The sequence below is a fragment of the Chlorocebus sabaeus genome, chromosome 9 (genome assembly GCF_047675955.1).
Source record: "Chlorocebus sabaeus isolate Y175 chromosome 9, mChlSab1.0.hap1, whole genome shotgun sequence".
NCBI lineage: Eukaryota > Metazoa > Chordata > Mammalia > Primates > Cercopithecidae > Chlorocebus > Chlorocebus sabaeus.
The window spans coordinates 11,983,756-12,001,000 of NC_132912.1; the positions used below are offsets into that span (position 1 = coordinate 11,983,756).

The window sequence follows — 17,245 nt, forward strand, 5'->3', positions numbered from 1 at the left end:
GGACTGTCAGGGTTGATTGTCTCCTGGATTTTGTTCAGAAAGAGAGGATAATAATACTGACCCAATTAAGTAGCATGTTGGGTAAAGTGCTTTGTAAACATTAATTAAAGATGCAGGGAGTTAGGTGAGGCCAATGTGTTATTAGAGGAAAAGTTTTCTTCCCTTTAATCAGGTATCTCTTTCTGGGGAGGGCAAAGAAATGACCTCAGGACTAAGGCATTGGGGCTCAACCCTGAGTGGGGCCAGTGACTCAGTCATTCTGTGCAACCACTTCCTTCTTAGTTTTCTGTAAAATGGGAGTCAACACAAACATTTTGGGAATCTAGATTGTTATAACATTTGCTATTTCAGTATGTAACAAACCCTACAATTAATACAATCCCATAATCCTTGCTTTCTCCCTGCCTACTGAATTAAACCCAGTAACATTAATTTCCACCAACTTACAAAAGCCTTCCGCAACCAGCTATTAACCTTGGGAGATATTTCCACGGTGATAGCCTGAAGAAGAAAATGCAATGAGCCAAAAATTCTCCCATGAGTTTCTTCAGCTGTCTGAACCTCAGCTTTCCTGCTCTGTAAAATGGGGTTAAGAAACCAGAAAAACATTTTAAGGATTAGATGAAATAAGGTATTTGGTGTAGGCACATTAAATGCTGTGTCTGAGGGTACAGGTATGCAATAAATTGCATCAGCATGATTAAGTATAAAATAGCCTCTCAAAGCTGATGATAATAAAAAAGAAAAGAAAAAATTAAAGGCCAAGTGCAGTGGCTCAGGCCTGTAATCCCAGCACTTTGGGAGGCTGAAGTGAGAGGATCGCTTGAGCCCAGGAGTTCGAGATCAGCCTGGGCAATATAATGAGACTCCCACCCATCTCTACAAAAAATTTTAAAATTAGCTGGGTGTGGTGGCATGCACCTGTGGTACCAGCTACTTGGGAGGCTGAGCTGGGAGGATCACTTGAGCTTGGGAGGTGGAGGTTGCAGTGAGCCAAGATCGCACAACGTGCACTCCAGCCTGGGCAACATAGCAAGACGCTGTCTCAAGAAAAATTAGATTAAATTAAGGTCCCATCTCTTGCAAGTTTCAGACACACATCCCTATTGCTTTTCTCCGCCTGGGTCGCTCGGCGATGGGGTTGGGGATTTTCACGGTGATGTCCCCCAACTCGAACTTCACACCTTGACCGAGGGCACTCGGGAGGCGGCCGCGGGGTCCCGCAGCGCGGCGGGGCCTGGCCCTTTAAGTGCCGCGGGCTCGCGCAGTGCGTGCCTGAGGATCGCGAGTCCCGGCGGCGCGAGCGCGCGGTGGGCGGTGGAGCGCGCACGGGTGGGCGCGCACGGGGGAGAGCGCGCGGCAGGGCGGCCCGGGACAATCTGCGCCGGACGGGCGGCGGCGTGAGGGCTCCGGGTCGCTGGCGGCGTGGACACCTGAGTCCCGGAGTAGGGCTCTCCCGCGAGGTGAGTGCGGCCCTAGGACTCCAGGCAGGGCTGGAGCGACGGGAGGGCGTCCTGGCGGCGGTGGCGGCAGTGGCGTCTGGCTGGGACGCCGGCGGGTCGGGCAGAGAGGGGGCGCCGGACCCTGCCTTGCGCGCTTCTCGCTCCGACTGGGGGAGCCCGGAGCTGCCGCAGAGGCCACCCGGTGCCCGAACCCTGACCCCGGGGCGTCGCTGCCTCCTCGGAGACCTCTGAGTCGGGGCGCGGCGGGGAGCGCGCTGGGTTCCGAGTCTGGGGCTGTCCTGGGGGCGCAGGGGTGGAGGCGGGTTTCCCAGCCTTGGGCGCAGAGCGTCCCCGCTGTCCCCGACGCCTGTCCCCCAGCCCGGGACCCCTCTCCCTTGCGCTGTGGGACCCCCATGCGGCCTCGCGGAGAGGGTGCGGGTCCGACACGGCGGGCGGAGCCACCTGTTCCACCCGGGCCCCCAGGTCCTGGAATCACGCGGGAATGTGCAGGGTCTGCCCAGCCCAGCCGGCGGGAGGGACTAAAATAGAGGAGAAAATGTGACCCGTGTGATGAAATTGAACAAAAGGCAATAAAATAAACTCCAGTATTTCTCCAAGGCTTTGAAAGTTTCCCAGTATTGTTTTACGGAGTCTAAATTTAAGCATCTAGTTGTTTGGTGTATTTTTTTTTTTTTTCTTAACCGCAGGAACTAACCTCAGAAAACTTTTAACTCTTTACCAGAACCTCGTGCGTGCAGAGCAGAGAAGTTAAAAGTGAGTGAAGGAAAATGACTGTGTGTGTCTTTTTCCACCCTAAACAGAGTAAAACGTTCAAATCTGTAGGAAGAAGTTTCTTTCTGGCTCCAATTTTAACGGAGAACATTTTTAAGAATCTGTATTTCTGAAAGGTATCGAAAGACCAAACCAGGCATATGTGGAAACTTGAGGGAAATGCTTATAGGAGAAAACTTTATTAAAAATAACTTTTCTACGTTATTTTTTAAAAACACTACATAAAAGTGTCCCAGCATGCACTAAAAAGTTTGCCCTCCAAGTTCTGTGTCTGAATTTTACTGGTTGTTTTTCTAGGTGGAGGAGGTATTTTCGTTCGTGAAGCCAATGTGGAAACACAAACAAATGCCCTATTGACTTGGGATTGGGTGGGAAGGATGGAAGTTGTCTAAAATCTTTCTTGCCAAAGTTGACAGCGTATGTATGGAATCTTGTGTGTTTTCTTGTCCAGACTAGTAATAGCCATTTTAATGCGATTGGATTATATCCCTTGGTAACAGCACTTCAGATGAGCTTTCTTTGAAAATTTTAGATGCTGATGATTTAAAAGTAACATATTTTCTCCATTACTAGAAATCAGAAATCCAAAATTAGAGTGATAGTGGAGCGAAAGCTGGGAAGAGGAGCGATGCTTTTAGGAAAGTTTGAGCGTGTTTGAATCTCTGGTTGCGGGGGGGTCGCGGGGGGGTGGGATTTGCTCGTTAATTCATTCAGGAATATTTGTAGACTGACCACCTACGGTGCGCAGAGCCGTGACTGGTCATCCAGCATACAGTCATTTCTAGATAACAGCCACATGGCCCAAACTGATTAAAACCAGATCAAGCAAGCCTTCATCAGCAGCTGAAGAGATACCTGGCCTTGGTTCGAAAGTTCTCAGACACCCGAGGCGCCCAGAGTTGGCACTGTGTGTTGATTTGGAAGATCATCTCAGATAACTCCAGGAGTGGAGCCTGGAAACCTGAAGGGGGAGAGAGGAAGGGCCTGGGTAGAGCAGAGCTGAGAACAGGGGAGCCTCTAGAACTACAAGTTCAAGTGCATCTTACCTGCAGTGTTGTGGGACAGCTGCCAGTGGCACAGAGGCCATTCGGGAGGTGCCAGGGGAATCCTAGGAGCATCCCAGAACCCGAGCTCTTTCCTTTGACGGTGAAGGCCATCTCCGCGTGTCACCTTCCTTTGCACTTGGTGGCTTCCTAGCTGCCTGTGTGCTCTGAGAAGAGGGCCTTGCAACTCCGCCCCGATAGACTGCAGCCATCCCCGCTCCACTCTGAGGGGTCTCCTGGCCACCATAGGAAATCCTGTGTTCACGGAGGCGCTGCCCTCTGCACGGGTTATGTCCAGCCAGTAGCAACGACAGCCTCTGTCTGCGGAACCCACAGTGAAGCTGCCCCTGTCCATAATGCCCTTGTCCCCTTTCTAGACTGGCAGCATTCATCTTGAAAACTAAGAGTATTTTGGCCAGGCGCGGTGGCTCACGCCTGTAATCCCAGTACTTTGGGAGGCCGAGAGGGGCGGATCACGAGGTCAGGAGATCGAGACCATCCTGGCGAACACGGTGAAACCCCATCTCTACTAAAAAATACAAAAAACTAGCCGGGCGAGGTGGTGGGCGCCTGTAGTCCCAGCTACTCGGGAGGCTGAGGCAGGAGAATGGTGTGAACCTGAAAGGCGGAGCTTGCAGTGAGCTGAGATCCGGCCACTGCACTCCAGCCTGGGCGACAGAGCGAGACTCCATCTCAAAAATTAAAAAAAATAAAAATTAAAATTAAAAAAAGAAAGTTGGTGCTGGGTTTGTAATCTGTACATTCAGGATGGGCAGGAAAGGATCATATGGGGAGAGCATTCTGCCTTGTGGGACAGGGATGGGAGAGCTCTTCGTGAACATGTGTCTTCTGACTGGGTATTGCCAGAGACTCTAGTACCGTGAAGACTTGATGCTGTTTATCTTTTTTATTACAGTCAAATACATAGAACATAAAATTTACCACTTTAAAGGGCACAAATCGGTGGCATTAAGTACATTCCATTCCCAATGTTAGGCAATCATCACCACTGTCGAGTTCCAGAACTTTTTCATCACTCCAAAAGGAAACCCATTAAGCAGACGATTCCCGTTCCCCTCTCCCAACCCCTGGCAACCACTGATCTCCTTCTGTCTTGGTAGACTTGCCCCTTCTGGATGTTTATACACATGGAATCTTAGAATCTGTGGCCTCTTGTGTCTGGTGTCTTTGACTTAGCACAATGTGTTCAAGGTCCGTCCATGTCGCAGCATGCATCGTTGCTTCCCTCCTTTTGATGGCTGAATAATGTTCCATTGTGTGGACAGATCGCATTCTATTCGCCCATTCATCAGATGAATGACTTTGCGTTGTTTCCACCTTTTGGCTATTGTGAATAGTACTGCTATGAACTGTTGTGTCCAAGTTTTTGTGTGAACACCTGTTGTCAGTTCTTTTGGGTCTGTATCTGAAAGTAGAATTCCCCGGGTCATATGGTAATTCTGTGATTAACTTGCTGAGGAGCTGCCAACTGTCTTCGATAGCAGTTGTGCCGTTTTGTGTTCCCTCTAGCAATGTGTGAAGGTTCCATTTTCTCGACATCCTTGTCAACCACTTATTTCCTCCTGCCTTTTTATTTATTTATTTATTTTTATTTTTATTTATTTATTTTTTTTGAGACGGAGTCTCACTCTGTCACCCAGGCTGGAGGGCAGTGGTGCGATCTCAGCTCACTGCAAGCTCCAACTCCCAGGTTCACGACATTCTCCCGCTTCAGCCTCCCCAGTAGCTGGGACCACAGGCACCGGCCACCATGCCCGGCTAATATTTTGTATTTTTAGTTAGAGACAGGATTTCACCGTGTTAGCCAGGATGGTCTCGATCTCCTGACCTCGTGATCCACCTGCCTCGGCCTCCCAAAGTGCTGGGATTATAGGCATGAGCCACCACGCCCGGCCTTTTTTTTTTTTTTTTTATTCCTGAGACAGGATTTCACTCTCTTGCCCAGGCTGGAGTGCAATGGCATGATCTCAGCTCACTGCAGCCTCAACCTTCCAAGCTCAAGTGATCCTCCCACCTCAGCCTCCAAGGTAGCTAGGACTACAAGCCTGTGCCACCACGTCCAGCTGTGTTTTTGTGTTTTTTGTAGAGGCTGGGTTTTGCCATGTTACCCAGGCTAGTCTCAAACTCCTGGGCTCAAGCGATCTGCCCACGTCTGCCTTCCAAAGTGCTGGTACTACAGGCATGAGTGACCACACTTGGCCTTCCTTTACAAAAAAAAGAAAAAAATCTCGGTCCTCCTAGTGGGTACGAAGTAGTATCTCATGGTGGTTTTGGTGCATTTCCCGAAGGACTTCAATGCTGGACATCTCTTCAGATGCTTGTTCGCCACACCTTTAGAGAAATGTCTGGCGAGAACTTGATTCTCTTTTTGTGTTATTTTTTGTATCGTGAAATTTTGCATGTGCGTAAGTGCAGTTATTTGTATAGGGCTTGGTTTGTATATTTGGGTTCCTTCCCAATGCTTCATTCTGTTGTGGGTTTTTTCCGGCCTTGTCTTTCAGGCTGCTTCTCCATATCCTGGGAAGCCAGTTGTCTGACTTGTGCTTTGACATTTTTAATCTTCTGCCTGTGGTAGTTCTTGCCCCCAAGCCTGGGGTATTGATCAGTTCATCTGGCAGTACAGTATTTATGGATTGATCCTGTACAATGTGCCAAGCTGTTGGGCTGGTCATTGTGCATACAAACATGGAAGTCCTCTTTTTTTTTTTTTTTGAGACATGGTCTCACTCTGTCACCCAGACTGGAGTGCAGTGGCACAATCACAGCTCACTACAGCCTCAACCTCCCAGGCTCAGATGATCCTCCCACCTCAGCCTCCAGAGTAGCTGGGACTACAGGTGCATGCCACCATGCCTGGCTAATTTTTGTATTTTTGATAGAGATGGGTCTTGCTGTGTTGCACAGGATGGTCTTGAACTCCTGGGTTCAAGCAGTCCCCCAACCTTAGCCCCCTAAAATGCTGGGATTACAGGCATGAGCCACCTTCTCTTTTTGATATATGTCTTTTTGTGATGTACACAGATTACATTTTATTTTTTTTTAATTAGGTTAATGGGCATATAGGGGAAAAGAACAGTGCTACACTGGAATTTAGGGAATCTGCATCAGGTTTCAGCCCCTGATAGCTGTGTGGCCTCAAGGTTCACCCTTCACCCTTCTGAAACTCGGTCTCCTGGTCCGTAAAATTTGGGGTAAGACTGAATGACTTCTCAGGCCCTTCTCAGACCTTGAAACTGGAGATTCACCATAGCTTTCCTTTACAAACCTGATTCTGAGCGTATTTCAAACCATTTAGTTTGCACATATTACTTAAAGGAACTCTCTGTGTGGAAAAAAAAAATATGTTTATACTCTTTTGTACTAGACTATAAACAGTTGAGTCGAGTCTAATGCTGCCTCTAAAAATGGTGCATTTGGCATTTTCTATAAATATTCAGAGCATTTTGGCCGGGCACGGTGGCTCACACCTGTAATCCCAGCACTTTGGGAGGCCAAGGCGAGTGGATCACCTGAGGTCAGGAATTCTAGACCACCCTGGTCAACGTGGTGAAACCCCATCTCTACTGAAAATACAAAAGATTAGCTGGGCGCGGTGGTGCGTGCCTGTAATTCCAGCTACCTAGGAGGCTGAAGCAGGAGAATCACTTGAACTCGGGAGGCGGAGGTTGCAGTGAGCTGAGAGTGCACCACTGCACTCCAGCCTGGACAACACAGCGAGACTCTGTCTCCAAAATAAACAAACAAACATGCAGAGAATGTTAAGAGTTGTAGTGAAGATTTGAGTTCCTAACACGCTGGGAATAGGGAGGTGACTAAGACAGCGTGGACCCTGCTCCCATGAAGCTTTGCTTGGGTAAAGGAGACATTCACTGTCCAATGTGAATTGATAACAGAGACCCACAGGTGTTCTGGGAGCAGAGCACAAAGAGAGTCTTTCTGTCAGGGGTGTCAGAACCACCAGCTGGAGAACGTAGCATTTGAGCTGGGCTGACAAGGGCAGTATAGGGGAAAATTTAGGCCAACACGGTAGAATTGAGGAGTCACTTATTACGCTAAAAGGGATTAGCCTTCCAGGTGGGGGCATGGGCCAGCGAAAGTTTCTGAGTAGGTTGCAGTGGTAGAGCTTGTTTCTCCGCGCTCCCGTGGAGGAGACATTTACACATGGAGGGATTAACTTGAAGTTGAACAGGATGTTAGGGACTGAGGAAGGCAGCATAGAAATAGGAAGATATAAGATGGTATGAACAAGGGGAAGACACCAGGCATGTCAATTGTCGAATTGAATTTTAGGTGCAAAAAAAAAGTTTTTTAAAAGTATTACATACCCGGGCATGCTAGATCATGCCTGTAATCCCAACACTTTGGGAGGCCAAGGTGGGAGGATTGCTTGAACCCAGGAGTTTGAGACCAGCCTGGGCAACATAGGGAGACCCCCATCTACAAAAAATGTAAGCATTAGCCGGGTTTGGTAGTGTGTACCTGTAGACCCAGCTATGCAGGAGGCTGAGGCAGGAGAATTGCTTGAGCTCAGGAGGTTGAGGCTGCAGTGAGCTGAGATGGTGCCACTGCACTCTAGCCTAGAAGACAGACCGAGACTCTGTCTCAGAAAAAAATAAATAAATAAATAAAGTATTGTGCTAGAGTAGAAAACTAGAACCAGCTCTGTCAGACTTGCCAAACTGACTTAGAGGTGCTGTACCTCAGTTTCTTCATATGCCACAAATTGCCCTCCATCTACACTAGGTAACCAGTGAATTTGTTGCATGAGCTCCTGCTAATGCCAGCAATATTACTTTAAGAATGAGATGGCACCAAAATGTACATGAGGTGAGTCTGCTCTGTTAATTTTCTTTATTTTTCTTGACTCTTGAATTTTTTTTTTTTTTTAACCGAGTCCCGCTCTGTCACCCGGCTGGAGTGCAGTGGCGTGATCTTGGCTCACTGCAGCCTTCACCTCCTGGGCCCAAGCAGTTCTCCCACCTCAGCCTCTGGAGTATCTGGGACTACAGGCATGTGCCTCCATGCCTGGCTAATTTTTGCATTTTAGTAGAGACAGGGTTTTGCCATGTTGGCCTCGAACTCCTGAGCTCAAGCGATCCCCCTACCTCAGCCTCCCAAAGTGCTGGGATTACAGATGTAAGTCACTGTGCCAGCCGCAATAGGCAGTTTTTCAGCACCCCCATCCCCTCTCCATGGACCTTCCCACGTTTTGGAGTCTCCTGTGTCCATTATTTCGCTCTGTGGATTTATGTGGACCCATCATTTAGTTCCCACTTGTGAGAACATGCAGCATTTGACTTTCAGAGTTAGTCTTTCACTTAGGATAACGCCTTCAGTTCCATCCATGTTGCTGCAAAAGATATGATTGCATTCATTTTTATGGCTGAGTAGTCGTCCATGGTGTTTATATATCACATTTTCTTTATCCTGTCGTCTCTCGATGCACCGCTAGATTGATTCCGTGATGGTTACTGTGAACAGCGCTGCGGTAAAGGTGCAAGTGCGATCATCATCGCGGTAAAGGTGCAAGTGCGAACAGCGCCACGGTAAAGGTGCAAGTGCAGGTGTCTTTTGATGTAATCATTTCTCTCCCTGTAGGTAGATAACCAGCAGTGAGATTGCTGGGTCCAGTGGTACTTCTAGGTTTAGTCCCTGAGAAATCGCCATTTGTTTTCCGTAGCTGACTTTACTATTTAGTCCCTGAGACATCTCCATCTGTTTTCCATAGCAGACGCTACCCTTAAGCTAGTTAAAGGCGCCCTGATTTCTCTGAGAGGGGTTCATAGGCATTCCTTGGACTTCTGAAAATAGTAACATGGAAACTGTTAGTTGGAGTCTTCCAAGTTTTTCAACAAACATTTGGTGGTCCCCATTGCTTAAAAATGTGCTAAAAACCCCTTGTTTCTCCCCGGCCTGTTAAAACTGGGAAATGCCTTTGTGCCGACAGACTTGGATTGACTTGAGGAATTTGCGAGCAGGTTCCCTGGAGGTGTAGGAAGAGCGGAGGAGAAGCAGCCTCTAGCCCCTTCCCAGGGAGGAGGTTGTTACTCGCCTTACCTTACTGACATCATCCATCCTCCGGCTCGCAAAGGGACTTTGGCAGATGAGGTTAAAAGTTTCATGCGTTGGATTCCCAGCAGGAGGTCTTGTGTGAGCTGGTTCCAACCTGTTGTGGATTTAAATCTGTTCAACTTGAGATAAGATATGTAAATCAGACCACGGCTGCCAGTCTAACCAGGTGTTATAAATACCAGTGCTAAATGAACATGCTCTAAGCCAGCTTTCTTTTCACTGGGAGCATGGATGAAAAATTCAGCCAAGAATTTTGAGCCTCTTGGGGTGGGGGTGTTGGGAGAGCACTATAGAACCCTGTAAAACAATAAGGTGTAACAATTCCTTCCTAGCAAGAAGTACTACATTTATCTCATTAGTGAAGCACATGCTGGGTGCTCGGTGATATTTGCTAAGCAAATAAAGACAAAGCACGCAAGCTTGTGTCATAAAAGAATAACAACTTCAACTGGAATTTTCTTCTGTCCATAAATAATTTGCTCAGGAATCCAGAAACGTAATAGACATACCAACTGTCCATTTTTCAAAAATGTACTGAGTAAAAATGTGCAGTGTCTATCTTCACAAACATTTCTTTTTTCAATTTTCATTATTTTCCAAAACCTTGGAGATTGATAGCAGTTTGCAAACATTGCGTCAGCTAGAACTGTTCCCCCAGCTAGACTTTGCTCTGGTTGACCTCCCCTCGCCTGCGTTCTGGATCATTCCTTTTTGTTACTAGGACCCAATCAGTCATCTGGTCAAGATTGTGTTCAGGTGAGATTTTACTTGAGGAGACTCTGGTTTTGGTATCTTTTTCAGTGATGGTGAACTGGCAGTAGGAAACTTCTTCCCTCAGGGCCTGTTAACCCAGCCTCTCTAGGTAAGGCGACCTGGTGAACTTGTTTGCTTTAAGTGTGGGCGAATCAATTACTTCCATGTGATGTGTGGCTGGGAGTAAATCACTGCTCCTATGAACACAGCTGAGACTATTCACAACAGAGACAGTTTGAAATCAACCTTGTTTCTGTACATTGTTCAGAAAGAACTTTAAAAAAAAAAAAAAAAACTAAGTGAAAGCATGATTATTCTTCCAGGAAGTAGAATTACTAGCCTTTTAAAATCTGTGTTTAAGGTTCTAAGTTCTTACGTAAGGCATTTCAGAAGTAAGGGAAATCCCAATTCGGAGGAAAAGCAGAGTCATATGAAAAGGGTGCTAAACCGTGACCGCGTCGACGTTTTCAAACTCCAAAACAAAACTGCCTACGCTCCCAGCAGCCAGCTTCCACCTGGATCTTGCTTTGGTCTTCAGTGCTGGGATACAGTCCTAGTTTACTTAGGGAGAATTTTTGGAAGCATTCTTTTCTTTCCAAGGTTTTTTCTTGAAATTGAGAAATAGCGCAGACTAAAGAGTAGTTGCTTCTTCATGTGCTTCATATTTATTTTACTGCGGCCTCTGTATTTCTGTGGAGGCCCATTTTTAAGATTAATTTTGGTCATGGATTACATTTGTAGATGCATACACATTCATATTGACATGGATTACCTGTTAATATTGGGAGGTGTTACTGGGTTAGCGTGTGTAATGTGTATTGATGTCAGCTTTTTTAATACATTGTTATTTATGAAGCTGGGTTAAGCATCCTTTCTACTGCTGTGTTTAAAGTCACTCCCCTCATCTGCCCCATTTCCCGATGTAAATGTACAGATTGGATGAGATTAATTTCTCTTAAATTGGAAGGATTTGATCTATAAATATGGTGGAGGGGGAAGGATGATAACCACACCGATGTTAACATGTTTGAAACTACTCAAGTATTTAAGCTTTTCTTTTAGATCCAAGGTCTGTTTTTAGGGTACTCTATCTTTTTTTTTAATAAGATGGTTTTAGAGTTTTGTTTTGTTTTTGAGACAGGCTATCCCTCTGTCACCCAGGCTGGAGTGCAGTGGCTAGGTCTTTGCTTAGGGCATCTTCCATCTCCCAGGTTCACGCCATTCTCCTGCCTCAGCCTCCTGAGTAGCTGGGATTACAGGCACACGCCACCATGCCTGGCTAATTTTTGTATTTTTTGGTAGAGACAGGGTTTCACCATGTTGGCCAGGCTGGTCTCAAACTCCTGACCTCAAGTGATCCGCCCACCTCAGCCTCCCAAAGTGCCTGGCTGGTTTTAGATTTTTTAAATATGAGTTTTGGTTAAGTAATAAATAGTGATTAAGTCTGTATTTTGTGTGACAAGTATTATACAAAAAGTTGTGGCTTTTTTTTTTTTTTTTTTTGGTCTTTGCTGGGTACAGTGGCTCACATCTGTAGTCCCAACTCAGGAGGCTGAGGCAGGAGGATTGTTTGAGTCCAGGTGGTCCAGGCCAGCCCGGGTGACATAGCGAGACCCCATCACCAAAAAAAATTTTTTTAATTAAAAAGCTTTGCTGGCTGGGTGTGGTGGCTTACGCCTGTAATCCCAGCACTTTGGGAGGCCAAGATCAGGAATTCGAGACCAGCCTGGCCACTGTGGTGAAACCCCATCTCTACTCAAAATACAAAAATTAGCCGGGTGTGGTGGCTGGCATCTATAATCCCAGTTACTCTGGAAGCCGAGGCAGGAGAATCGCTTGAACCCAGGAGGCGGAGGTTGCAGTGAGACGAGATCACACCATTGCAGTCCAGCCTGGGTGACAAGAGTGAGACTCCATCTCAAAAAAAAAAAAAAAAGCTTTGGCTACAAGGAGTGTATCATCTAATGGAGGAAAATAAGAATTATATACAGAAACCTTATGGGATCAATTGTATCCAAATGGGAGAAATGGCACATAGAGTGAGCCAGCGGTGGGTATCAACAGCAGGCATGGGAGTCCAGCGGGGAGGCCAGTGATGAGAGAGTCACGAAGGCTTGACCGGGTTCAGTAGAGTTTTTGAGCTAAGCTTTGAAGCCTGGGAGGAGGGCAGCAGGGAGGCAGTGGGAAGGGGTTCCCAAGCAAGTAGCACTTTGTTTTTTTTTTTTTTTTTGAGACAGAGTCTCACTCCGTCTCCCAGACTGGAGTGCAGTGGTGTGATCTCAGCTTACTGCAACCTCTGCTTCTCGGGTTCAAGCGATTCTCCTGCCTCAGACTCCCAAGTAGTTGGGATTACAGGCACCCGCCACCACGCCCAGCTAATTTTTGTATTTTTAGTAGAGATGGGATTTTACCATGTTAGCCAGAATGATTTCGATCTCTTGACCTCGTGACCCACCCATCTCGGCCTCCCAAAGAGCTGGGATTACAGGCATGAGCCACCACGCCCAGCTGTGAGTAGCACTTTCGAAGGAGACCTGGTTTAAATTGTGGAAAGGAAGGTGGAAGAGACAAGGCTAGGCCAGATTCTAGAGAGATACTTTTTAAAGCCTCACCTTCTTACAGATCGGCTCCTTGGCAGTACAGATTAGGAAAATGAAAACTCGGCCACCTGGCAGGGCACGGTGGCTCACGCCTGTAATCTCAGCACTTTGGGAGGCTAAGGCTGGTGGATCACTTGAGGTCAGGAGTTCGAGACCAGCCTGGCCAACCTGGTGAAACCCTGTCTCTACTAAAAATACCAAAATTAGCTGGGCGTGTTGGCGGGTGCCTGTAATCCCAGCTACTCAGGAAGCTGAGGCAGGAGAATCACTTGAACCCGGGTGGTGGAGGTTGCAGTGAGCCGAGATCGTACCATTGCACTCCAGTCTGGGTGACAGAGCAAGATTTCTTCTCAAAAAAATATATAAATAACACTCGGCCACCTTGCCTGGCCTGTGGTATCAAGAGTAAACTGGGATTTTAGAAATGTTAGTTATTGAGGCTGGGCACAGTGGCTTACCCCTGTAATCAATCCCAGCACGTTGTGAGGCCGAGGTGGGAGGATCACCTGATGTCAGGAGTTCAAGACCAGCCTGGCCAACATGGTAAAACCCTGTCTCTACTAAAAATACAAAAATTTGCCAGGCATGGTGGTGGGCGCCTGTAGTCTCAGCTACTTGGGAGGCTGAGGCAGGAGAATCGTTTGAACCTGGGAGGCAGAAGTTGCAGTGAGCTAAGATCGTGCCACTGTATTCCAGCCTGAGCAACAGAGTGAGAATCTGTCTTAAAAAAAAAAAAAAAGAAAGAAAAGAAAAGAGATGTTAGTTTTTGAAATATCTGGCAGTTTACAGGTAGGTGTGATACGAGTGTTGGTTTCTTTTGACCTTGGAGGAAGAAAACGCTGTAGGGGCCCCTTTTCCTCTTGCCTCTGCCTGAGGTCGGCTCTGTGCACTTGTGTTTGAATGTGCAGCTTTGGTGCGGCAGGGACAGGGATGACATGGACATTGGGCTTGGTGTGTGAACGTAGAAAAGGAACCAGGCCTGTGATCAGAGCTCTCGGGTGTGTCACGATAACTGGGGTAAAATCCTATTTTTACGAGAGTAGTCTAGACATTATTTTCAGAGTGAAAAGGAAATGGTTAATTTAGTCTAAGAGTTTGTTTTTTAAAGCCCTACTTAAGTGGAATAATAGAAAATAGAATGTATGGACTCCGTTTCCTTTAATTTATGAATTGAGTTTTAAAAACTATAGAAGAGTCTTGACATCATTCATTGCTTCCTCTTCTAGTACGTTTCTTATTATAAAACTCATTTTTGTTAATGCACAATTACATAAAAATCGGAAGTAACACAGAAGCAGATAGAAACGATGAAAAAGCAGGACTCTCTTCTTTGTTTGAGTAAAATCAAAGCAAAGTGCCTGTCACATAAAAGACACTGATGCCTGTTCACATGGATGAGTGTTGTCAAGAGCCACTAGCATTAGGGCCAACAATGGCTGTTTTGTGTTTACGATCTTTATTTTCACCCACCACTTACCCGAATGAAGAAGCCCACTCACGGTAATGAGCGGGGTGATTCAGAAGGACCCCCACTGTGACACGCTCTCATTCATGGTGCTCTTGAAGGTCAAGGAAAACACAGCTTTTGGAAAAGGGCTTGGCTGTTAAGTCACCATATAGGGATTTTTAGGGATGTGGCTTTATTTATTTATTTATTTATTTAGAGATGGAGTCTCGCTCTGTCGCCCAGGCTGCAGTGCAGTGGCACGATCTTGGCTCACTGCAACCTCTGCCTTCCGGGTTCAAGTGATCCTCCTGCCTCAGTCTCCCGAGTAGCTGGGATTATAGGCGTCCACCACTATGCCCAGCTAATTTTTTTTATTTTTTTGAGACAGAGTCTCGCTCTGTTGACCAGGCTGGTGTACAGTGGTGTGATCTCTGCTCACTGCAGCCTCCACCTTCCAGGTTCAAGTGATTCTCCCATCTCAGCTTCCCAAGTAGTTGGGATTACAGGCTCATACCACCATGTCTGGTTAATTTTTGTATTTTTGGTAGAGACGGGGTTTCACCATGTTAGCCAGGCTGGTCTCGAACTCCTGGCCTCAGGTAATCCTCCCACCTCGGCCTCCCAAAGTGCTGGGATTACAGGCGTGAGCCACCGCACCTGACCAGGATATAACTTTAAAGACAATTTCTTGCCTAAGATATGTTTATTCTCTATTTTGGAACAAATCTTCACGTAACTCATGGTGTGCACGCCAGCCCCTTCCTAGCGTGTAGATGTGCACTTCGACCCTGCTGTAGTGTGTTAAGTGTGCTCACTGACCTCTGCCCTACTGCGTGTCCTGACACAGGAAGGAGAACGTCTTTTAGAAGCTCATTTCTACCTCTTTCCCAGCTCAACTGTGCTTGTCTTGACTGTATCTTAAAAGTGCTGGTTAATGGTGGGTGTCTGGACAGGGTAGGAGAGTCTATAAACCTATACCAAAGTCCTCTCTTACACAGGGTTTTGCTTTCCATGGTTTCAGTTACTTGCAGTCAACCGTGATCCAAAAATATTCCATGGAAAATTCCAGAAATAACTCCTTCATAAGTTTTAAATTGTGCACCATTGTGAGCAGTGGGATGAAATGTCGTTCCGATCCATCGCCTCCTGCGTGCGAATCCTCCTTTGCCCGGCGTCCCCACCTGCCCATCACTTAGTGGCCACCTCAGTTCTCAGGTCAGCTCTCTATGTCACAGTGCTTATGTTCAAGTCACTTTTATTGAGTAATGGCCCTGAAGCAGAAGAGACATGATGCTGGCTGGCAATTTGTATATGCTGGAGAGAAGCTACCCAGTGCTTCCTTTAACTGAAAAGGGTGAAAGTTCTCAACTTAGAGGAGAAAAAAAAATCAAATGCTGAGGTCGCTAAGACCTACTGTAAGAACACATCATCTTCTATCTGTGAAGTTGTGCAGAAGGAAAAAGAAATGTATATGAGTTTTGCTGTCACACTTCATACTGTACAAGTTATGGCCACTGTGTGACAAGTGCTTAGTTACCTTTGTAGGTAGAAGACATGAACACAAACAAGCTCCGATTGCTGGCAGATGGGTTGGGATTGGTGCTGTCTGCAGTTTCAAGCATCCACTGATGCTCTTGGAACATACCCCCTCAGATAAAGGAGAACTGCAGCAATACACATGGGGTTGAGTGTTCAGACCCAGCCTGGACCTGTTTTTGTGAAGTGTTTGCAATGGCAATGAGTTGGGACAGTTCTCTTTTTAAAATGTAACATAGACTTGCTAAGCAAGATTGGTTCTACGTGACTTGACTAAGGAGAACGCTTTTTCCATTCACGTTCAGAACTACCAGAGACAGTAAATACCTTGTGATTTGGTTGAAGCTGTCTGTAGGGAATCCAAGTCTTACAAGACACGATTTCCTTCCCCCACATTTACTCGGTGCAAAACCTGATAGTAGAATGTGGGAAACTTCATGTTATTTGTTCCAGCTTATATTCTTCAGTAAAGTGCATCGGGTTAACCTTTCCCTGGTTAGTTTTGAGCTGAACTGTGGTGTTAGAAAAGGTTACCTTCGGTGTTTTTCCTCTTCTGTTACTACACCCTTGCCGTCTTTGGGCTTCCCTCCTGAATTGCCCTGGGGTTTCTAGGCTATCGTGTCCTTTCTTCCCTCATTAAATCGTAACTTATCTGCCTGTATCATCTCCTGACATACTGGGTCTTTCAAAGGCTCCAAGGTGCTAAAATGACCTGATAAATCGTTTCTTTAGCCTCCAGGAAACCTTCCTTTTCTGTGTTGGTGGCAGCCAGACTCAGGTGCCTGAAGGACACACGCAGGTGCCCTCCGGTGAGTGAGGCGGGCAGGTATCTGTTTTGGAACAATCAGGTCTTCCCCCCCACACACTCACCCCCCAGACTCACCACTGGCGTGCGAGCCTGGATATGCGTGTGAAACCCTGTCTCTACTAAAAATACAAAAAATAAGCCGGGCGTGGTGGTGATGCCTGTAGTCCCAGCTCCTTGGGAGGCTGAGGCAGGAGAATCCCTTGAACCCGGGAGGCAGAGCTTGCAGTGAGCCAAGATGGCGCCACTGCAGTTCAGCCTGGGCCACAGAGTGAGACTCCCGTCTCATTAAAAAAAAAAAAAAAAATGTTGATTAGATCAAACTTCCCATTATATTGTTCAAGTCTTCTATATTCTCATGCTTGATATATCAGTTGCCAAGAAAGGGGTGCTAAAGGCTGGGCGCGGTGGCTCACACCTGTAATCCCAGAATTTTGGGACGCCGAGGCAGGTGGATTGCCTGAGCTCAGGAGGCAACACGTGAAACCCCGTCTCTACTAAAATACAAAAAATTAGCCGGGTGTGGTGACGTGAGCCTGTAGTCCCAGCTACTTGGGAGGCTAACGCAAGAGAATCACTTGAACCCGGGAGGCGGAGGTTACAGTGAGTTGAGATGGTGCCACTGCACTCCAGCCTGGCGACAGAGCAAGACTCCATTTCAAAAAAAAAAAAATCCAGTGTGACAATGTTTTTCTTTTAACTGGATCATTTTCCATTAAATGTAATTATGCAGA

At 46.8% G+C, this 17,245-nt stretch overlaps 1 protein-coding gene across 1 annotated transcript in view; it reads left to right on the forward strand.

The window, feature by feature from the left end:
* The first annotated feature begins 1,322 nt into the window (after positions 1-1,322).
* PROSER2 (proline and serine rich 2) overlaps positions 1,323-17,245 on the forward strand; it is a 43,661-nt gene continuing 27,738 nt past the window's right edge. Inside the window, exon 1 of the mRNA XM_008002257.3 lies at positions 1,323-1,463. The gene's annotated coding sequence lies outside the window, so the exon portion shown is untranslated. The remainder of the gene's footprint in view (positions 1,464-17,245) is intronic.